General features: G+C 34.8%; 1 long non-coding RNA gene across 1 annotated transcript; it reads left to right on the top strand.

The window, feature by feature from the left end:
- Window positions 1-1,254: 1,254 nt before the first annotated feature.
- On the top strand, window positions 1,255-24,797 carry LOC308611561. Its single transcript, XR_014014964.1, has 3 exons — window positions 1,255-1,374; window positions 18,465-18,686; window positions 23,865-24,797. It is a non-coding gene; the product is annotated as an uncharacterized lncRNA (long non-coding RNA).
- The last annotated feature ends 258 nt before the right edge of the window (window positions 24,798-25,055 follow it).

Raw genomic sequence — 25,055 nt, 5'->3', positions numbered from 1 at the left:
TTAATGTATCTGGGTGTAGCTTTCAACCAAGGACAGAGGGGACTGGAAGATAAGTACTTCAAGTTTCTCACCAATTCTTGGGATAACTCTGAGACATGTTCTATAGAGTTTCACAGAACTCCCCTGAAGTACTGGCAGCAGTTTCCTGCAGGAGTAATTGATTCAGTAATGCACCTCTGTTGGCTTCCTTCCATGCCTCCATTCTCAATTCCCACTCCACTTCTGAGTTTTCTGGAAGCACCTCCCAGATGCACAGTTGGCATTCAAATTATTGCCTCAGGTTCTGCTTCTAGGGGAATTCAATTTATAGCCTCCTAACAATCCAGTGCTCCTTACAGAGCCATCACTGGTACAAGTACCAAGGCATGGCACATTATGTATCACCCCTCCTAAATCCTAATATTTTGAAACAGATAGGAAAGAGCACGACCTTGAAGAGAAAAATCGTTTCTATGAGAATAGCCAATGGATAAAGGGAAGGAGAGACAGTGCCATTTGTTTTCCATTAATGATAGTGTGAAATTTATGGGCAGATGGTCTAACAGGTGTGACTATAATTTGAGGAGCCTGCTCCCTTGGTTACAGAAGACTGCTATTGTTATTATTATGGAAGCACAACCTCATGACTTTATTGCTTCACTTGATGTAGCCTTTTCCTTTACCCTTAAATCTTTCTACATCACTGAATTGCAGCCAATAGATTTATTTTCTCCCTATGGCTCCATAACAAAAAAAAGACACACATGTGCACACACACACACACACACACACAGAGTTTTGTGTATGCCAGTGCTAGAAAAGACAAGCTCATGGTGCATGTATGCGATGGATATTGTACATTACAGGTCCCTGTGAGATAGTCTTCTGCAGGTTCGTATGTTTATTTTATGAATAATTAACTTTAGTAAAGTTAATTTCCTGAAGATCTTGATGAAGACTGAAGAAAGGAAGTAAATTTTAAAGAAAAAGACTTAGAAACTTGCCCTTTTTGCCCTCTCTTTGTGTCTTAATGAACAAAGGATAACTGGGCCTTTTTTGAAGTCTTTGCTTGAGTTGAAGACACAAAATGCAACCTGTACTCTTATCATAATATGTTCAGTTTATGAGTACACAAACTTATAAACTGTGAATTTCCCTAATGTTATTATAGCATGTAGAAGATGTTTGCTGGGACGTTTACTTAAAACCAAACAATTGAGGTCTATATGTCCAAATAATTTCCTTCTCTCTTGCTGTCTCCATTTCAGTTTCCTGAGTTTCTGGGAAGGCCTGGTTTCCCCAAAGGAACGATTTCTGGTAGAATTCTGGAAGTCTGACCCAAGAAAAATAATCCAGTATAGCCAATGAATTGAAGACAAGAAGGTTTCCAATCAGGTAGGAACATTTAATCTCATACATTACAATCACCTTAAATAAGGTGTGCTGATAGCTGGGTATGATATAACTGCTTGGAAAAAGATGCATATCTAACCTACCCCACAAGGAAGCTGTTCTCAATTCCCTTAGAGGTTGTGGTGTTTATCAGAGAGTGCCTTGGGGGAAAATGAATACAATAACAGTATGATGCTTTTTTTTTTCATTTTTAGCTCATTGTTGCCAAGTACACTTGGTGATCTTGGTGCCTGTGGTTTAATCCCAGGAGGTTAGACATGTGGAACAGCACATTAACCCTTTTTAGTATTTTCTCCCAAGACAAATCATTTTTATAGGTTGTCTCCATGGTCTTCTAGTTGCTTATCAAAATTAAGCATCATGTCTTCTAAGTGAGTAGTAGCCCCAGTCAGTGTGAGGAAATCAGCTTGGTTCTTATTGGGGCACAAATTCTTGGTCTTGGCACAAAGTGGGTTCACATATGGAGTTAGAAGGAGAAGAATGGGGCATGCGAAAGGGGAGTTCTGTGTTCTCATTTACCTATGCATGTTGAAACTCCACTAACAGTTTTATTTTCATTAGCAATTTGTGATAAAAACTTAGGGTAAAGGGAATAATGAAGCTGTGCCATTATATGGCAGGACAAAAGATAGTAGTGACATCAAAATCAGGGCCTATCCATCTCATTTGCAGTTATATACTCAGTGTTTAGCCTAGCATTTGACCCCTCATCAGTATTCAATAAGAAGATGCGTGTTGAATGATTTAGGGATGAAGTAATGAATGAAAAAAGTTAATATGGTAGAAAATGTGTTTTATCCTTGTATTTTCGTGTGTTGACTTCTGTATTTCAAGACCCAGCACTGTAACTGACACATAGAATATAAGCAATAAAATTTGCTGAAAGAATGAATGAGTCCCCACAATTCTAAGAATAATTTTAAGACCAACACAGACCCCATATCTACCATGGTCTATGACAGAAGTATCCAGAGATGAAAGCCTGATCTCAGCTAGTGGTAGAGCTGACAGAATTTATGTAGTTTTAATAATTTACAGCTCATCCCATTACATCTAGGCATAGTACTTACGTGAACCATACAATTAAATGTGGACTGAAAAAAATGCACAACCTAAAAGTTGAGAATTATGTTTTATTTGGAGGACATACTGAGGACTTAAATCAGGAGACAACCTCTCAGATAGCTCTGAGGGACTGTTCCGAAGAGGTAAGGGAGGGCACAGGATATTTAGGGGTTCTTGCAAAAAAAAAAAACCAGGTAGTTGGAACATCCAAAGATTACTGTTAATTAAAGAAACTAGACATCTTAATTAAATAAATTTAGCACTTTTCTATATATGGTGAGATGCAAGAATCTGGTCTCATGGAAATCATTCCCTTGATATGCACTTTAATTATCTAGGGCCAGTATCCTGTTTTCTCCATCCTGAATCCCCTCAGGGTGCAGCATTGGGGGTGGCTTCAGTGGCTGATGGCTTGATGGCTATAACATCCTTTGTACTGATACCGCAGGCTACATTCTTTGTCCACGTAAATGACTTGAATATGGATAGTAAATCTGTGGATTTGCAAAACGTAATTCTTGGAGCATTTTTAGAAGGACAAAGTTAAGGGCAATTTCAGAATCACTAGCAGCTAAAATTGCTATTTATACTTTTCCACCGGTAGGTAGTAATCTGTTGTTGCTATCTTCAGTATTCCCAAGGGATAACAAAAGCCATTTAATTCTAGAAAGAAATGTAAACTTTAGCACAATGCAACTTCCATAAAACCAAACACACAAACACACACCCAACTCTCGCAGATATGAAGTAATAATCTAAAATAGAATCCTGGAACTAATTGCAAAAAAAGAGCAAATGTACTCATATTGGATTTTATTCTTTTATTAATGTTTGAGATATATATATATATAGGTATTTATTAATAAAATTCAGAGTTGCTATATGGAGAACTAGCTTTGTACCAATATTGTCTTTGTATGTGTTTATCAGTAATGTATGAGATTGCCTCCTATGCTCCTTTTCCTTTATTCTCTTGCAGGCAGTAGATGTAGTTATCAGTTGTTTTTAAAATTTCTAGGCAGCCAAAGGACTAGTATCACTTAAATAAAGAAGGCAAATTGTCCTAAAGTAGGAACAATTTTCCTTCATTATGGAACATAAAGTCCTCCTATGAAGGGGGAAGAATTTCATAGCTAAAAGCTTTCAACTACAGAAGATGTATGAGTAACTATGTATGTTGTTTCAAAGTGGACTCTCTATAATTAATGTCTAGGGGTTATCTTTGGTATATAATGGATTTTGATTTTTAAAATATTATTAGATAATCTACAAAAGAATATATTTAATTGTATGTAAGTTATGAGAAATAATAAAAACTCCTGCAAACACACCACCAAAACTAAGAACTAGAATCAAAACTGCTGAGTCGGGCTTCCCTGGTGGTGCAGTGGTTGAGAGTCCGCCTGCCGATGCAGGGGACACAGGTTCGTGCCCCAGTCCGGGAAGATCCCACATGCCGCGGAGCGGCTGGGCCCGTGAGCCATGGCCACTGAGCCTGCGCGTCCGGAGCCTGTGCTCTGCAACGGGAGAGGCCACAGCAGTGAGAGGCCCGCGTACCGCAAAAAAAAAAAACCAAACAAACAAACAAAAAAAACTGCTGAGTCTTCTCTCTATTCTCTACCCTGATCCCACCTTCCTGCTTTCACCAAAGAAATCACTCTGATCTTGGCTTTATGTTGAACATCCACATAATTTTTATCTGATTTTGCTTATTATTGAGATTTATAAAATTGATATCATACTTTAGTCTTCTGTGCTTGCTTTTTTTACTCAACATTATGTTTCTAAGGTTCATCCACTTTACTTTAACTAGTGTTCATTCATTTGTACTACTGTATAATATTTTATTGTATAAATACAAGAAAATGTGTTTATTATTCTATTAATGATATTTGGGTTGTTTGGGGCCTATTACGGACAGTACTTCCATGAACATTTATTTTAATGTTTCCTGGTACACATGTGCAAGATTTAACATAAGTAAAAGAGTAGACATACTAAGAGTAGAATTGCTGAGTTGTAGGGAATTCAAATACTCAACTTTAAAAATGCATGTCAAAATGTCTTCCAAAGTTATGGAATCAATTTTCAGCCCTTTTGCTCTATAGCTTCACCAGTTAGAATGGCCATTCTAGTCTTTTGTTCCTTGTATTAGTCTGCTCAGGTTGTCCTAGCAAAATACCTCAGATTCAGTGGCTTAAAAAACAAGAGATTTATCTTCTCACAGTTCTGGAGGCTGGAAGTCCAGGCTCAAGATGTTGGCAGTTTTGGGTCCTCCTGAGGCCTCTGTCCTTGACTTGCAGATGACCACTGCTTCCTTGCTATGTCCTCACATGGCCTTTTCTCTGTGTGTATACATCCCTCTTATCTCTTTCTCTTCTTACAAGGACACCAGTCATATCAGTTAGGGCCCCACCATTATGACCTCATTCAACCATAATTATGTTTTTAAAGTCCCTGTCTCCAAACAGCCACATTGGGAGATGGGGCATCAACATACGAATTTTAGGGAACACAATTCAGTCCATAACAATTTTAATTTGTATTTCTCTAATTACTGATAGGCTGAGAATCCTTTCATTTGTTTAACAGTTGCCTATGTTTCCTATTCTGTGAAGTCCAGAGAATATCTTTTGTCCATTTTTCTACTGTTTATCTTTTTCTTACTTATTTGTATTGTTTTTTAAATACAAGCAAATAATCTTTGGTCAGCTATATATGACACAAATAAGTTATTTCATACCTTCTAACATTTTTAATGTTGTCTTGTGATAAATAGCGGCTCTCAATTTTAATGAAATCAAATTTATCTTTTAGCTTAGTGTCTTTTTGTTCTACTTAAAATGTCCTTCCCTAGTTTAATGCTACCCAGATATAGTATATTTTCTTCTGAAAGTTCTAGTGTATCTTTGTTTTATATTCAAGCCATTAATGCACTTACAATCGACTTGTCTGTATTATCCAATTTCTTTGTTTTCTTATGAATAATTAAGTTTTCCAGGACCATTTTGGAATGAATGGATTTTTTAGGTGTGTCTGAGCTGTTCTTGACCATTCACATAAATTTCAGAATTGGCAATCCTGTAAAACCTCTACTAAGTATTTTTATTGTAATTGTATTGACTATATAAATTAAGTTGGGGAAAACTTACACCATTATGATGAGTATTTTCAATCCATAAACAAGATGTACCTCTCCATTTATTTAAGACTTCTTTAACATCTTTCAATAAGGTTTCATTTTCTCCATAAATGTCTTGCACATTTTTATTTAGATTTATTCCTAGGGAGTTTTTTTTTCCATTTTAAATAATTTTTAAGCTCTCTCTTTGTTCCTGGATTATAGAAATCCAATAGATTTTTGCATCTTGAGTTTATATCTAGCCATCTTGCTAATATTGTTTTTTAGTAAGAGAGAGGATTTTCTTAGCAAAGAGGAATAAATGTAAAATTAAGTAAAAAGGTTATGGGTCAGCTCTGGTCAATAGAACTTTCCATGATAATGGAAATGTTCTTAGTGCTGTCAAAAACTACAGCCATTAGTCACATGTGTTTTTAAATTTTTAAATGTAAGTTCAATAAAATTAAAATTTCAGTTCCTAAGTCAAACTTGCCCACATTTCAAGTATTTAATAGCCACTTGTGACTAATGGACACTATACTGGACATTGTATCTCTAGACTATTAGACTGTGAAACCATGGCGTCCCGGGATTTTATCTTTGTCAATGGCATAGTGAGATCTTTTATGTGACAGTTATTCTGTTATTAAAAAGAGAAGTTACTTAACCAAGTCATCCCTAACTTTTTGAAATAATCCAACATAGCTTTCACCATCCATGAATTTCTTGAATCATATTTATGTTTCTAAACTATTTCTTGTATCAGGTGTTCACTTTGTACCAAGTTCATTGTCCTAAAATGGCACATACCAAAGTATCAAGAGGTTCCCTTATTCCTGATAAGCTGTGATTGGATGAAGAAGACCTTGTTACCCTGCCTGTCTGATTTTTATTATAATCAGATGTTAATCTGTACCAGTCTCCATATTCAAAATTCACCTTCAAAATTATATGTTATTTACATGATGGTTGTCTTTATTTCATTTAGCTAGTATCATGACCTTATAAATGCAGTTTTGGTCATTTTCTGCTAAAACCTCATATTTATCTGTGTGGAAAAACATCTCCTACTTGTTTGCCCTCTTATAAACTCTTCCTGTAATTTAATCCTTATGAGCTTTATTTCCCCTAATTGTAATTACTTAATATTTTGTAAAACATTTAAGAGATCACTGGTATGCTCTTTTTTTCAATCATCTATACATTTAAGCAGTGTGTTGCAATAAGAAATAGTACTGGTAATCAGAAGACCCGAGTCTTAGTTTTACCCGTAAAAATGAACTATATGTGCATTTAAATAAGTTTTATATAAGGTTATATAAGGTTTATTCTGATTCTAAAATTATGATTATTTAGAAACTTATGTTTGAAATATGGCATTATTCAAAACCAATAGAGGTTTGAAATCTATTAAAAATCTACAAAGAATTCAACTATTTCACCTTTTTCCCTGATTTGATATTAAACTGTAATCCTTCATCTTTCACTTACAGCATGCTGTAGCTGCTGTCGACACAAAGACAAAATATAATGTCTAAATATTGTGTACTTGTTTTTTTTTTTTTTTTTTTTTGCGGTACGCGGGCCTCTCACTGTTGCGGCCTCTCCCGTTGCGGAGCACAGGCTCCAGACGCGCAGGCCCAGCGGCCATGGCTCACGGACCCAGCCACTCCGCGGCATGTGGGATCTTCCCAGACGGGGGCACGAACCCGTATCCCCTGCATCGGCAGGCGGACTCTCAACCACTGCGCCACCAGGGAAGCCCTGTGTACTTGTTTTTTTTTTTTTTTTTTTTTTTTTTTTTTTTTTTTTTTTTTGCGTTATATGGGCCTCTCACTGTTGTGGCCTCTCCCATTGCAGAGCACAGGCTCCGGACGCGCAGGCTCACCGGCCATGGCTCACGGGCCAAGCCGCTCCGCGGCATGTGGGATCTTCCCAGACCGGGGCACGAACCCGTGTCCCCTGCAACGGCAGGCGGACTCTCAACCACTGCGCCACCAGGGAAGCCCTACTTGTTTTTTAAATGAATACTTTTGTTTAAAATTGTCTTTTACATAGATTCTTGATGCCCTTTTCACAACTTTTCCATTCCCCATGCTACTGCAATCAATCACTCATGATAGAAAATTATTCTCTTTTCTGTTTGCTAAAGCTCTTTTTAAAATACCAAGTTTCAAATGATCATCAATTCAAGAAACTTTGGGAAATGAACCTCATCATTTCCAGAATGAATATTTTGTTTCACTGGCTACCAGGACACCATCCTCTCCTAGATTTCTCCCCTCCTCACTCACCATTCCTTGGCAGTCTCCCTTGGTGATGCTTCCCATCCCTCAACGTCTTTTAGAATGCCCTAAGGCTCATTCCTGGCCCCCTTCACTCTCCATCTACCTTAACTACTCATGAGTTTTAATCTAGTCCCATTACTTGAATGGGAAGATGACTTATGATTCCCCAATTCGTACTTCTAGCCCTAAGCACTCACCTAACCTCCAGACTCCTAATTCCAATTTCCCACTAAATATCTCCAATCTATGCATAATAGACATTTCAAACTTAGCAAATAAAACTAAATATTTTGCTTTGATCCATCCATTGCACTCCCGTTTTTCCTGGCTCCATAACTCATCCAGTTGCTCAGGCCAAAAATGTTAGATTCATCCTTGAACTCTCACTTTCCCACAATTCCTGTGTCCAGCGCATCAGAAATTCTTGCCAGTCTAACTTGAAAATACATCCTGAATCCACCTACCTCTCACCTTACTCTTGCCGTCTTTACTTACTCCAAGCCATCATTGCTTGCCTCATCTAATGCAATAGGCAGCCTCTTCCACAACCTCCTTGCTTCCTCCCCTCTTGCCCCAATCCTTATAGTCTATAACCAATACAATAGCCAGAATAATCACAAAAAAAACATGAATCATATCACATTATTTCCCAAAACCTGTTCCCATCACTTTAGAATAAAAATTAAACTTTTTACCTGTCCCACATGCTTTATTCAGTATTTCTTCTGCCCTACTCTCCAAGCTCGTTTACTACTACTCTTCTCTCACACACACATCCAGATTTTCTTTCTGCAGTGGCTTTCCCAACATCAGGGCCTTTGCACTTGCTATTCCCTAAAACCTGGAAGATTTAAAAAATCTGTAAGATTCCTCCAAGCAAGATCTTAGAAGGTATTTACATTTCATTTTGTAGAGACATTTGGTAGAAGACATTTTTGCAAAAGATAGATACATTTTACTTTGGCGGCTATTCACACATCTGGCAATTTCCAAGTTGGTTAAATAACAAATGTGAATTGATGAAGCTAAAATAAAAGAACTGTAGTTGGTGAGACCTATGTGTTTTAAACCGTGAACTTTGAGGAATTGTAGACATGCAAACTCCACCATGGTTTCAGTGTTAATGTGTGAGAATTAGCTAAGGTATTTTCCAAATACTCATTACTCTCTAAAGAGCTTCTGAGCAGGAAATCAGAACAGGGCCTGTGGACCTGAATATTATCTAGTACCACAGTTGATTCTGTTGCAGGTGGTTTTCAGTCAGCCCTTTGAGAGACACCAAGCTGGGGTATTTGCCCAGATATGATTACCAATGGTCATGCAAGTCACCAATGAGATACAATCGAGAATCAACAAATGACTGAAAAGAGTGACAAAAGAAGAAGAGGATCCAGTAAGGATCAGTAGAGACGCTATCCCAAACACTCTTGGCTAGGAGTTTTACACATCCATTCATATAAATGGATGATAGTTAACAGCCAAATGGCACTGCACATTTTTTTAAGTTGCAGAATATTAAAGTGTATGGCTAAGCATCATAAGTTTTGTTAAATTATATTTTGTTTGCTATAAAATTAGGTGTACATTGTGTGTCATAGATGTAGGGATACAGATGTGTAAATATATGTCATTGTTTCAGTTCTTCAGCTGATACTTCATAATGTCTTTGCAACTTTTAAATGAAGGGCCTCTTCAAATATTGTTTAGAAAGGAAAGATACCTGTTCATCCCTGTCCACCTCCCTTTCTTCACCCCCTTCCTTGTCCCTTCCCTTTTTTTTAATATCTTTATTGGAGTATAACTGCTTTATAGTGTTGTGATCCCTTCCCTTCTTGAACAAATTAGTCCATTAAGTGAGGTAAAATAACCCTTTGTCAGCATGGGGGAGGTGGGCATTCAAGGAACCAAATGACTTGGCATTGGGTCTCAGAGTCTGAGAAAGGGGAGAGGATGTCTGCATAAGGGAGCCTGGAGTTGACTGCTGAAGTCTGATTCGTGTGAGAGGGCATCCACATGAGGAAGTGGCCTTGGCAACCACTCTGTACAGATTGTCCTAACCCGTGCCAGGTGGAGAAAATGTGCAGATGGGAAAGTGGCAGCTACAAGAATTTACTTAAGTACAGGAAGATTGATCAAATAATTAAGGATATTAAGAATATGGTAATCAGTGTTATTTTAATATCTGTGGAGGGAGTTAAAATATGAAAAGGGCAAAAACTGGAATGAAAGGGTGTTGAAAGGGAATGGAGGATGTTAATGTGAACACATGATTTTCAATATAGAGACATTATAGAAAAAACATAGACTATATGTATGCATATGTTTATGAATGTGTTTGTGAATATGTGTAAATGGTTATGAATATGTGTTTTCATATGTGTGTATGTATATGTGTACATAAATCCCCTAGCTCTGCCTATTGAGAGTACCTGGGACCACTGCTTCCCAAGAGCAATGAATACACCTAGTGTCCAGATCTTGGTTTCTAAATACAGCTCTCCAACTGAAGGAACTAAAGGTCTTTGGAGAAATGGCTGATTCTAGAACCGCTACAGGGAAAATATAAGATGACCCTAGAACATATTATTGTTTCAAGAAGTAAGGGATCAGCCATAAAAAGAAGCGAAATTGAGTTATTTGTAGTGAGGTGGATGGACCTAGAGTCTGTCATACAGAGTGAAGTAAGTCAGAAAGAGAAAGACAAATACCGTATGCTAACACATATATATGGAATCTAAAAAAAAAATGTCATGAAGAACCTAGGGGTAAGACGGGAATAAAGACACAGACCTACTAGAGAATGGACTTAAGGATATGGGGAGGGGGAAGGATAAGCTGTGACAAAGTGAGAGAGTGGCATGGACATATATACACTAGCAAACGTAAAATAGCTAGCTAGTGGGAAGCAGCCGCATAGCACAGGGAGATCAGTTCAGTGCTTTGTGACCTAGAGGGGTGGGATTGGGACGGTGGGAAGGAGAGCGATGCAAGAGGGAAAAGATATGAGGATACATGTATAACTGATTCACTTTGTTATAAAGCAGAAACTAACACACCATTGTAAAACAAGTATACTCCAATAAAGATGTTAAAAAAAAAAAGAAGGGAGATATCACAGAATAATTGGGAAACATCAAAGGATATAGAAGCCAAACTGAAGGGGTTTCCACTGGACAAATCTTGAACAATCTCAGCCTCAAAATAAATAATGGCAGAAACGTATTATAGTCAATTGAATAAAATAGGAGTCTATGAGTTCATACTGATTTAAATAATTAAATTGAGTAAATTATGTTTGATGAGGAACAGGATATTTACATAATTACAAAGTGCCTTACCAGAAAAATTATTAATAATGGAGAAAAAAATAACTTTACAGTGGAGAAGACTGGGTGATACACCTTAATCAAATGAGTCACATGATATTCCAGTAAGGTTACAGGTTAAAAGTTTGCCAAAATTGTTTGATAGGAAGCAGTGAGAAGAACAGAGCTTCACCACTGTGTTATTCCTGCCAACTACACATATCCTGAATAATCATGAGGCAAATACAAACAGCTAAATCCTACAAAATAACTGATCCATATTCTTTAAAACTTTCTAGTTCATGAGATTCAAGGGAAGCCTGAGAAAATTTTCCAGATTAAAAAACTAAAGAGACAGGACAACTAGATGCAACATGTGACACTGGGCTGATCCTTTTATTATGAAGGACATGATGGGGATAATTGACAAAACTTGAAAGGGGTCTGAGGATTAGTAGCTCTGTGGTCATGTGTCAGTGTTAATTTCCTTATTTTCATGATTATATTTGGATATGTGTTTGTAGGAAATACTAGAGGATTTGGGGGAGACATTGCATTGTGTTAGCAACTACTCTCAAATGGTTTGGGAAATAAATTATTTTTATTGTCATTTCAATCTTTCTTTAATTTTCGAGATTGTTAAAAGAAGGCAAAAAAAGAGGAGTAACCCTCCTTTTCCTGGCGACTGCCATAGTTAAAAGCTCAGTTTACAATGGTGGTCAGTTTTTCAGTCTATTTGTGCTAATTTCTGTTACTAACAACATAGCATCTTATTTTCTATTTGAGGTTTTTGGATTTTTCCGAATTATGCTTTTGCTTTTTATTCTATCAAATGTCTATGAATTTGATAAAGTCCTCGGTATTAACACAAAATCAGTAAGATTCATAAAAACAAAAATAAGTTCTTGGAGAAATTTATAAATTTCTACCTGCATTCAAATTGGAGTAAGTTGGCAAGAAATTTATAAGGGGAAAATACTATAAGGAGCACTCCCATTCAGAAACTCAAAATGGTTGCATGTGTTTATCTTGTAAGAGGTCTGTGATGAAACAGCAGGATGAAGGCTATATGTCCAAACTTAAATGCAATCTTTTAAATCACCTTTCGTGTCAGGCCATGTAAGAACTGGGCAATTCAAGAAGTAGATTAGAACAATTTTTATTTTCAATAATTTCTTAGGTCAACACTTAGAATAATGAAACACTTATCTTTAACTCCAAGAAATCTGGACAGTTATTAAAGCAAATGTGTTGTCCTACTGGCCTACACCTGGTTACAAACAGCAGTACGACTTCAGAAAACCCTGGACACTGAGTGGGCTTTCTAAATATAGCTTTTTCTTTCTATAAAGGTGTTTTACAAGAATGCTATCTTTTGTGAAAATGTGGCCTTTAGAAAGGGTACACTAAGGTCTGTGACTTTTAGACCTAGAAAAGATTTGAAATATTTTCTTAGCCTGGGAATCCACATTTTAGAGGCATAGAAAGAGAAACCCAATGAAATTAAATATTTTGCCCACCATCAAATGGCAAACAAGTAATAACGACAGCACTCAAGCCTCTGTCTTCTAAATCCATTGAATGCAGCATAAATAGATTTCAATAACTGCTGATTTTCATTGTCCTCAACACTACATTTCTTCTGTGCCTTATCCCTCTTCTTTTAAGAGGGATGACAACATTATCTGCAAACTTTATCTATAACTATTTTTTTTTAATTTTGCTGTTTTGTAAACTTTTTGTTTCTATGTTGAAAATGTGTAAGGACATTTACCTTCTTTCTTGAAACACCTTTGCCTGCATTTATCACATTTTATTGTTGAACTATCGTGTAGCAATAAGTACAAAAGCGCCTCTAGTAGAGGAGATAATATCAGAGGCAACAAGGTGTGTGTATGGGGGGGCGGGGTTAGAGTTGACATACCTTAAGGGAGATGAGGAGAGAGGGAAGAGAATAGAAAGTTTATTTATTTGAAAAAATAGGGCAAGTTAGAGAATTTTGGCTAAACTTAATACAATATAGCTTTCCTTAACTTAAATTCCGGGTTAACTTCCACTCTTTACATTGCCACAGACTAGGGAATAAACAAAGCCAAAAGATTTTTGGTACCACCATTTTGTGTTAATTTCATAAAGATTTCTACAAGACTTTTAAAAAATAAATTGAAAAACGAAAGTCTTGTCTTTAGCTTATTTTCCCTGCATGCTTGCACTTTAATAAGTTGATAAATGGCATTTAAACTCAATAGTTATGATTAATTCTGTCCCACAATTTTTAAAAGCACTGGGGATTGTGTGCGTGTGCATGTGCCCACCTTTACAACCAGTAAAATAAAGTTCTTGATCCAAAAATTATTATCACTTAGACTATTGAATAAAATCAGATATGATAGAGGGGCCAGCTGTTGGTAGGTTTAAAAGTCACCCTAGGTGATTAATTCATGCAGCAGTGTTGCACGTCTCTCTTTAGATGAAGCACTTAGAAGTAGAACCAAGCATGGATCTAATTTCATATCTGAGATGTGTTTTATTTAGAGTTCTTTGGCAAGTGCTTGCTCTATGTGTTTTTATAGTCTTTGGTTGTGCTATAAAAATGTCAAAATTATGAATTAACAGATATGCAAAAGTGAAATCCTAGAAGATAGGATAAACATGAAGTCCTCTAATTATCACTCAAATAAGTTTGGTTGACACAGAGCTGGGAATCAGATAAAGACATTAATAATTCATAATGCTGAAGTTAAAATCTTCTAGTTACAGTACAAAAGAAATCCTAATTTGTACCACAAGGTAATGAATTCAGTACTTTTCATTTGTTAAACATTTGCTTATTACCCTGCACCGTGCATATAAAACTGTTCCCAAATTTGGAGGGCAAACAGGAAAAACAGACACTCTCTACCCTCAAGTTGTTTATACTGCAGTCAGTGAAATTTCTCTACTTTGAGATCTTTTAATTCCTCAGCTCATTGTAACATCTTCTTCAGATGAATTGTTTTTTATTTGTTAAAACCAATGTTTAGCACTTGAAATAGTTTCTTCAATGTTCCTGATAGTGAAATAGAGTCATCATGGTAATTTCCGATACTAATTATAGAGTTGATAGGAGAAATGCTCAAGATTGATAGTAAAGTGATTTCAATAATCTACAAAATGTCTTGAGGTTTCCCAGATAACAACTTGTCTCCCAGACAAAAATGCACTTATTATTTATCTTCCAAGCTTATAAAAATTTTTGTACTTTAATCATATAGAGATTTTACAACATCTTTTCATTCATATTTTAAGATATTTTGTTCAGTAGATTATCTCATTTAGAAACTATTGATTTATATATACATACTATGTAAATATTAGTATACATTTCTCAATGACTAGATTAGTGCTTTCTTAACTACTTAAATTTGTTTAATTCATATTGTTGTTCTTCAGCATTTCTTTTACTCACTGGAGCCTATCCTACTGACTTCAAAAAGCCTGAAAAATCTGAAAATCCCATTTAAAGTAACTGTATGGAAAATCTTTAAAATAACATATAATAATGGTAGAGAAGAAGTGTATTGAACATTGTGCTGAGATTATTCCATTAATAAAGAGATTAATCAATAATTCTAATATTCAGACATATAATCAAAATGAAAAACAATCATAATACTGAGCAATGACATTTTCAATAAAGGGAGATATTAAATATTGTATAGGAAACTAGAATCTGCAAAGCAGACAAGTTGGCAATGATTATACATATATTTAAAATATGTTGAAACAGTCATAGACAGTTTTTCTTTTTGGCTGAAAAGAGGCCTATTGAAGTGTTTAAGCACTACTTCAACTGGAAGAGATATTTAGACACTATACAGAAAACACGATTGCAGAAGAGCAGATATTAGCAGGTGTGTGAACGTGTATGTCTTTTTTTTGTGTGTGTGGTACGCGAGCTTCTCACTGCTGTGGCCTCTCCCGTTGCGGAGCACAGGCTCCGGATGCGCAGGCTCAGCGGCCATGGCGCACGGACCCAGCCGCTCCGCGGCATGTGGGATCTTCCCAAACCGGGGCACGAACCCGTGTCCCTTGCATCGGCAGGCGGACTCTCAACCACTGCGCCACCAGGGAAGCCCGTGTATGTCTTTAATTAATGTATTTTCATTCATTCAAAAAGGGAAGAATGCCAAATTTACTTTAAAGGTGGCATTGTGATATGTTAAAGTTCCATTCTTAGACTTTTGCTGCTGTTGCTGTTCCTTTAGTATTCACCAAAGAGTACCGTCCTGTCATTTATCCAAGTTAGAAATCTAGGAGCAATCCTAGGATTCTCATTATAGGGTCCACTACCTTCATGCTCCCCCCTCAATAAGTAACACATTCTTGGCTCTCCTATATAGGAAAGCTCTCTCCAATGTACGCCTGCTCTGTCACTCTCCGGGTCCAGCATCTCTGCCTCAGCCTCCCATTGAAGTCACTTCTAGTTCATTCTGTGCAGGGCCATTTTTAAACCTTCCTCAGTCCTAGGCAATGCCCTTTTAGAAGCTTTACCCTAAATGTTATCAAATGCATTAAAATGTGCCCAAGTCACATATCCAATATAATTTATAGATAACTATATGAAAGCTGAGTAACATTGCTGTTGTAGTAATATTAGTTGAAAATATTAATTACACAAGTTTTGATCTCCATTTTGCAGATTTGTTTTCATATTCTGGAGCCCTTTTTTTCAGGTTCCAAACAATTTTCTAAGTCCTTCTCAAACTCCTAGTCCCTAGTGAGTGTGCTTTTACTGTCACAGGGTTGAACAGCCCAGACAGCAAGATGTCTGAAGATGAAGACCATCACAGGGATGAGTAAATCAGATACGTGGAAGTTGGAATGCAAAGTGTTTGTAGAAAAAAATATACAAATCAAGGAAGAAATTGCAGTGTCAATTAATATGATGTATATCAGATGATAGTATTAAAAAGCCAGGTGAAAATAAAATAACTTAATAATGTACCTATTTGTCTGATTGTTTACTAGTGATATACTGCTCAGTGTAAGGTGAGAACCACAGATATTATCTTCTGGAAAAAAACCCTTTAAGCCCTAACAGTTTCAGTTTATAAATTTCCTCTCTAATAAATGAGGAATAAAATAATTTACAATAAATTATTTCCTCTTCTGAAGGTACCAATACCACAAATTCAGTCAGAAGATGGATCAAGTTTTTCATACATTTCTCTCATTTCACATTTTTTAAATAAATGAGACTATATTTTGTCTAATGACTACCAGAACAACTATCTGGAAACTGTGACTTCATTATATGTGAGAGAGTATTTTAGGAGATACAGATGTATATTTAGATGGAGATATAAATACATAGCATATATACACAATATTTAATCAGACACAGGAAATGTAGGATAGCTCCAGAGTGGTACACCCTATGTTCTGAGCTGCTCCGAAATGCAGTTCCTTTTTTTTTTTTTTTAACATCTTTATTGGAATATACTTGCTTTACAGTGGTGTGTTAGTTTCTGCTTTATAACAAAGTGAATCAGTTATACATATACACATGTTCCCATATCACTTCCCTCTTGCGTCTCCCTCCCTCCCACCCTCCCTATCCCACCCCTCTAGGCGGTCACAAAGCACCCAGCTGATCTCCCTGTGCTATGTGGCTGCTTCCCACTAGCTATCTGTTCTAATGGGAGTTCTCTGGGCACAAAGGGCACTATTTTCTGTAATGATATTAGAAGAAAGGATTTGCTAATAATTGCTTCTATAGCAACTAAAAATCTTGGAATCCCACCTTTCAACATTTTGAAAATCTTAAAGGGGTTGTTGTCAGTAACAAAAAAATTGAAGACTGATTATGTATTTAAATTAATGATTCTTTAAATTCATCTGCCCATTCATCTTTTAAATTGATTCATGCTTCTCAGAAAATAAAATATGCTAATCCGTATATCCTTTTTCCACTGTGTAGGGCAACTATATCTAAAAACAAAAATACTATCATTTTACTTTCCTTTACTATATTCCTCCACAACTTGTGTTGTACTTTCATATTTTCTTTTCATTCTGCTAGTGAGATATATATCCATATATGTATGTATACATATATGTATATATACACATAATATTTAGATTTTAGATATTTGCATTATGCAGGGCAATCCATAAAATGGATAGATGCTTAATTTTAATACCATTGAATACAATTTTCATAATTTTATACTTTAATTATTTTTGGAAGCACAAACCAGAAAGGGTAAAGCAAACTTGAAATGGAAAAAGATGACCAAGCTGGCATTTTGCATTTCAGACTTTATATTTGGACTACTCAGTGGGACAGATTATAATAACAGAATTTTGCTTTTGCAGGGAGGTCAATCTTTGCTTCTGCATTGCCTCATCTCTTTTAATCCCATCCAGTTTATTTTTCATCTCAGAAACTATATTTTTCATCTCTAGGAACTCAATTTGGGTTATTTTTATATCCTCTGTATGTCTATTTAAGATGTTGACGCTTTCCTTTAAACTTTTTGAACCTACGAAAATTAGTTATAATAACTGTTTGAATGTCTTTGTTTACTGATTGTACCATTTTTCAGTCTGTTTTCATTAATTAATTTTTCTCCTTGTTATGGGTTATATTTTCCTTCGTCTTTGCATCCCTAGTAATTCTAGATTGCATGTCAGATATTGTGAATTTTACTTTACTGGTTGCAGGGCGTATTTGTATTTTTGTAAATATTTGTAACTTTGCTCAAAGAGGTAGTTAAGAAATAGTTTGATCATTTTGAGGCTTCCTTGTAAGCCTTATTAGGCTGCAAGTGAAACAATTTAGTCTAGGGCTAATTTGGTCCCACTACTAAGCCTATACCCATTGAATAATCTGTGTACTGAATACTCTAGTTGATGCTGCATGTATTAAATTATATCAAAACATATTTGTATAATCTTAAAGCAATAAATGCAACACATAAAAATATTTTAAAATTTAAAAATTAACTTTTATTAAATAAAACAAAAATGTTTTCTTCTAGTAATTGTAGTATTTTAACATATTTAAATACTGCATTCCTATGAAATTCATTTTGTTAATAAATATGAAAAGAGAATCCACCTTTATTTTTCACAGGTGACCAGGGACTTGTTCAAACACCAACATTTAACTGTATTACACAAAACATTATGCCACTGGTTTTTATGGGTTATCATTATAATTAACAGCTTTATACAACCGTTGTCTTGTGCTGTTTGTTGTTCAATGTCTAAAAGTATTGTTTAATATATATATTTTTTTACTTTTAGCAGTTTAAGCCAGGAGAGTAAATCCAGTTCCTATTACTCCATCCTGTCCAGAAGCACAGGTCTTAAGTGAAATTTAATACCAAAGGAACAGTTCCAAATTTTACAACGGATCTATCACTGGTTGTTAGCATATCTTCCCACACCCAAGACACCAAGATACCTTCTACTCACTGTTAAAGCTTTATGATGAGCAAAACTTCCACCACTGTGCTTCCTTAGCATGTGAGTATATTTTTAACTTACTGGTTATATATATTCTCTAATTATCCATTATTTTGTCCCTCTTTTTGATTAGATATTGATATCCACATTTTTTTTTCTAATAGCTCACAGAAATTTCTCTCATTAACAACACCAATAGAAATAACAATAAAAATCGCCTTGGGGGACCAAATTTATATCACATTATCAAGTTTTTATTTTGCTCCCATAAAACTTCTGCAAAATACAACCACTGTCTATCATCAGTATCATTAGAACAAAACCAAGTCATTCTAATCTCAAAAGCACAATATTTTATTTAACTTAATAAATTTCACATTATAAAAATTTTCTCATAGCATCATCCTTAATTCCTCAGTATTCACTAATATTGGGGGATTTTTCTTTCAGTTATTTGAGACTAAGGATGATTTTATTCATCTCTACAACCTGGTATATATATGTACAATGTTTGTCAAAAGGTGGATATTCAAAAAAATTCTTGACTAAATTATGGTAATTCATGTGATCAGTTCTGCAGTTCTTAAAACTTTAAATTACTTGTTAATTCTAAGAGAAAGTCAGATAATTTTTAGAAGGATTTCCAAACCATGCTAAAGTGTCAACCTTCATTTCCTTGTGTGAGGGAAACAGGAGAGGAATAGATGGTTTTAAAGTTCTCCAAGCTTCTGTGTCCTTTATACATCCACAATTTTAATCCTTATCATTTTCAAGATTTGCTAAATTATTTGAGGTGATCCATTCTCTTATTAGAGTTACATATTTTATGTCACATACTGAGCATATGAACAAATAACTTACTGATAAATGACAATGCCCATAACATCAGGTTAATCTGATTTCCATGAAATGAGCTATAACTTCAAGAATATTAATTCATCTAATAAGGGTGATGATTTACATAATGTTGCCTAAAATATTTCTCTTGATTATTTAAGAGAGTTTTCCTAGGGGAAAATAGCTGGGAAGTCTATAGAAAAAAAAAAATAACAACCATGATTAATTTAATTCCAGTCTAAAGGACTCCATATATAATGTATTTGAGAAAACCAAGTCACTATTATAGATTCAGATAAATGGTTGTATATCTGAGATATTTTTAATGTAACCCAAATTATAAGAAATAGTTTTTTGGTATAGAAGCAACCACTCTTTTACCTAAAGGAAAATATAAAATCTGAGTTCATTGAAAATTTGCCTCATTGCCCTCTGTTAGTTTGTGCCTGCCCCATCCTTAGGGGCCCAGTTAAGGACTATTCTATCATCCATACATCAGAAGAGAATGTCTGTGTTCTATGTTGATAGTCAGTCTAAACAAATATTTATACAGTTGAGATCAGAGATATAAAATGTCAGTTCCAAATCCACCCATGATGGCACATATACCAGACAGATGACAAAGGTTATAAAGGCCTGTGAAATACTTGAATCATATTTTGCAACCCTTGAAAGAATTCAAGTTGGAGATTAGCAGAAACCAGGCTCAGTTCTGTCCATAATCCCCTTTATCTGTCTTCTAGCCAACAATATGAAAACCTGAAGCCAAGCTGACAAATAGAGTGTGAAGGGCCTTCTACTGCATTTAAGAAAAAACTGAGACTTGCTATAGGTAGAAATTATCTTTTCTATTACTATTATTGTTGATGTTGTTGTTATTCATAGAAATAATGAAAAAAACCCTAAATAACATTATTCTGCTGGATTCTTTACTATATGCAACACAATAAATTAACTCGCTTCATATTACACTGGGCATATAACATGAAAACATGTGCAGAGAACAGAAATCAGTATCTGTACAGACAAATGCCCCTGTGATAGAGAAATCTATTATTTTAAGTCCAGACAATTAGATCTATTAAGGGGTAAGAGTGTTTCAGTACAGTCCTGCTAAAAGTAAACCTTAAAAGTAAATCGAAAAAAAAAAGGAAAACTGATGCCAGTTAGATACAAAATATAAGATTATGCTATGTATATGGGACAGGATAGAACTCTGAATGCACTCACATGTAGGGAAAGCAATATTAGTGACAAATCAACTAATGTCCTTATTGAGCATAGACGTTCCAAGAAGGGTGAAGAGTACTCTATATTAGATGTAAGACTCATAATATTCAAGTTAGTTGTAAAAGAAACAAGGTAAATGCTTTCAGTCAATAGGATAGGCTGAACTGATATTGAGAATCCTTTCTTGCAATCTGAACACACAGTTTGTTATACTTGTGTTTTCTTTTATATGTTGCTTTTACATGTAGCAACACATAAAAAGAAAATGAACAAGCTTACAAAAAATGGGGGGGGGATCCCCAGTCTCAGGATTTAAGGAGAAAAAACAAATTCAACATTAGAATAGTGAGGAGGAGTTGAAACCAAGAAATTCAAGGGGGCCCTGGAAATAATAAGCCTTGTTTTTGAGGGCTGGCTTTAAATATCTGTTGTCTTATCAGAAAACAGGTAGATGCTGTTGTCTTATCAGAAAACAGGTAGATGCTGGAAAACAATAGAATAATATCTTCAAAGTACTGAGCACATATAGCTGTCCAAATTAAAATTCTACACCTCATTTTAAAAAACTACTCAAGAACAAGAAGTAAAGAAATTTTCATTCATAGACAAAGAGGAATTACCACCCACAAACTGTAACAACCACAACAACAAAATGACTAAAGCAGTAGCAGCAGCTATTGGAATTGTCTGAAGGCATTAAAAAATATTCTGATGCCTGAAGCCAATACTTGGAGATTTATTTTTTTTTAACCAAAGTGATCTAGGCGGTGTTTCAATAATGGGAGCTTTAAAAAGTTCTCACATAATTCTCATGTGTTTTAGGCAAGATTGGAGACCATTGTACAAAGAATGTTCTTCAGTAAGAAAGAAAATAAGCATAAAAAGAAGTAGGAAGGTGCACTGAACAGTGACCAGCAAAGAAATTTGTAATGTTGGAATGAATCTGAATAACGGTTGAGTGTAAAAAATAATAGCCAATGGGGGTATGTACAAAGTAAAACTAAAACACTAGATAATATACTGAAATACTGGAGATCAGATTTAAAATTTGAGGGGTCCATGAACTGCTTAGGAGGAAGATGAGATAATTAGTTTTAGACTTTTTCAAGTTAGAAATATATGTCAAATTTTTCAGAAAACACTAATAATGAATACTTCATATATGATTCATAAAAAGGTAGACCATAAAAAGAGAATGAAAAATGTGTTTAAACGAAGTTAGTACCGGGAGGGATGAAACATGGAAAAATAAAGGAGAAATAGATCAATAATCACAATACATTTGATCACAGAGACAATCAAAATAAATTTAAAAATTCCAGTTTATGCTGCTTACAAAAGACATATATAAACTATTTTTAAGATGCAATGCAATACTTCACTCGAAATAATTAATTATATACATGATAAATGATTTTAAGATTACATATTTGGCATGATGACATGTCTACAAATTTTTAAAACTCAAAGCAATCATGTGTTTTTCATGGATTCATTTGCATATAGTAAAAAGTTCAAGCATGGATTCAAAGTATTTATATTCAATTCATGATACCAGTTATCTAAGAAGAGGAAAAATGGGACTGAAATGAGAATAGAGAGGAGAGAAAAGAAATGTGTGTGTGTGAACACACGTACAACAAATGTGTGCTTCTTTCACAGCATGATTCACTGTATTCCATCACAATATTAAGAAGATTTCACACAATATGGGCATCTCTGCAGAAATTAAAATTGTCCCATGCTTATGTGTATTGGGCAATGAGCTCACCTTACTATTTCCATCCATTCTTCAATTAAAATCTAGAAATGTGAATGGGCTGGTAGAATTTAGTTAGTGAGCCAATTATCTTTACAGAACATGCTAGTTATGCACAGCTTTTCCTTGGCTTAACTATGTTTTAAAATAGCAGGCATTCATTTTACGTCTTTAATTGATGGCTATCACACACAATTAGTTTGAAATTTCTTATCAATATGCTTGAAATATACTTGGTTGAATCATTGGAGTAATCTTTTTTGAACTTACCCAAAAGTATGTGTTTAGCCTTCCTAAACACAGTGGCACATTTCCAAGTACAAAGTAGTTGCATTAGAATTATTCCTAATATGAAGACATTCAATATTTGTGGCAACAAATTTTCTCTTGAAAACTTAGCTTCCAGATGGAAGAAAAATAAGGGTAGAAATGTATTTAAAGGCAAATTTGAAGATGAGAAATCAAAATTCACATTCCATAGTGAAAGAAAAAGGGTTAGTAATTTCAGAGAGAAAGGCAAATACAATGCAAAAATTATTGGAACATATTTTGCTCAATTACAAACAAACTTACATGGTAAGTTGTAGCTTCCATTATTGCACCAATTTGTAGCATATTTTAATATTTTCATTTTGAAAGGAAAATTTTAAAAAGTCATCTATTGTTGTTTTAGAAAGTATCTAGAGTGGTTGAAGTGAAATAACTTTCAGAAAATGTGTTAAAATGGGGCTACAAAAGACTTAGGAGGACATAAGCTTGGTTCTTATTATGGACAGTTTGCAGATCAGCCATGGGGATACACATTATTTCCAATTTAAAATGAATGATGATTCTATACACATATATATGCATCTTATCATATTGATTATAAACCAAGTAAAATCTCATGAAATCTAAGTATGTTTGAAAAACTTAAACCTATTTTTATGTTTTTCCAAACACTAGAAAATGAAAGCAATTTCTGTTGTTTGTCATTTTCTTTTGGACTCTCTTGGCTTCCTGAAAATGATTATGTCAAGATATTGGAGAAATATTCATAGGAAGCAACAGAGGCCATGAGAATAGAGACCTACACTGCTTCCTCATTAGAAAAAATAAAATAAAAATTCCTGTCTATCCATTTCAAATTACACTCAGGGATGCTTATAATATAGAATTTGAAAGTTGAATACATACTAGTTGTCAAGTAGTCAGCCCCGTTGATTATTCATGCATTCCCTCCTAAGTATGTTGTTCTTAGAATTCAGAGGGGTCCTTTAATCACACCCCCCATCTTGACCACTCACATCTCCAGATTTTCCTACCTCACGGCATATTGGTGTTTAACTTATTAAACAAATATTTGTTGAACAATTACTATGCATGCTAAGCAAAGGGGATCAAAGATGAATGAATATTCATTTGTCTTTAAGGAGACACAGTCTACTGGAGAGAGGCAGAACTGTGAACAGATGACTGCATAAAGAGGCAAAGTCAAGTCTTATTTATTCAGAGGAAGAAGTCCCCGTGATCAAGCAACAAGTAAAATCATTTCAGTGTGCAAGACGTGGATTTGTGATTGAAAATGCACAAGCATATTTATTATCCATCATAGATGATCACCTATTATAATCAGGGAGATTTCTTAATGGCACAGCATCTAGAGGAGGACGTCATGCATGAACCTGTCATATTCAGAAAGTAAGGAAGTGGCACAGTGGGAACAATTCAGGAAAGTAAATAAAGATGACAGTAGGTTTTAAATCTACTTTACCTGTTCTTACTATTATTAATCTATTTGGGCAAGTGGTAGTTTTCATTGATGTTAGCATTTTTTCATCCACGACTTGAAATCAGACATTAAATATTAATATTATAAAAATATTACAAATGGAATTCATTCACAAATTTATAAAAATAGATCAGCACCAGAGACCTATTTATTGGAAACAAAGTAGGTAGAACAATGAAACTCATTTATAGTTCCTCCTCAACCAAAGTGGACAGAAGTTTTATATGTAGAGGTCAATCCTGGGCCAGAGGCTATTTAATATTTTCATCAAGTCTAGGATGATAGAAAAGCATGTGGATTTAGTCATTTACAGTTCTCTTTAGTTGATAAGACTGATTAATACTTTGTCAAGATCAAAATTCAACATGACCGTAATATGACCTTGACAAATTGGAGAAGTGGTTTAAAACAATGCAATTTAATAAGTCTAAGGGTCAGGTATGGGCTTTAGAGGGATTGGGAAGGAAATGGAAATTATAATAATGTAGGTGATACCATGCCAGTGAGAATGCATTTGTGTGTGTAATATAATATGTAACAAATAATATTGAGTATGACTTGAGTCAAGAATATAGCAATAGCTTTTATTTTTTTTTCTCTCTCACCATGGCATAGTGCTTACTCACTCACAAATATTTCTAATACATTTCCTCAAAATTTCATCATTAAATCCTGTATCCCTGCTGATAAAAATAATTCTAAGATATATAAATGAAGAGAAGGGTATAAAGGTACAAATAAGTGGGTGAATATTAATGAAATTACTTTGTATTGTGCTTTACAAATAGGATTTATGCATTTATCTTGTTACTAACACATTCATTCATTCATT

The sequence above is a fragment of the Mesoplodon bidens genome (assembly GCF_964165515.1).
Source record: "Mesoplodon bidens genome assembly, contig: HAP1_SCAFFOLD_495, whole genome shotgun sequence".
Taxonomy (NCBI): Eukaryota; Metazoa; Chordata; class Mammalia; order Artiodactyla; family Ziphiidae; genus Mesoplodon; species Mesoplodon bidens.
The sequence above is the reverse complement of the archived record's forward strand: the minus strand, read 5'-3'. Positions and strand labels throughout refer to the sequence as shown.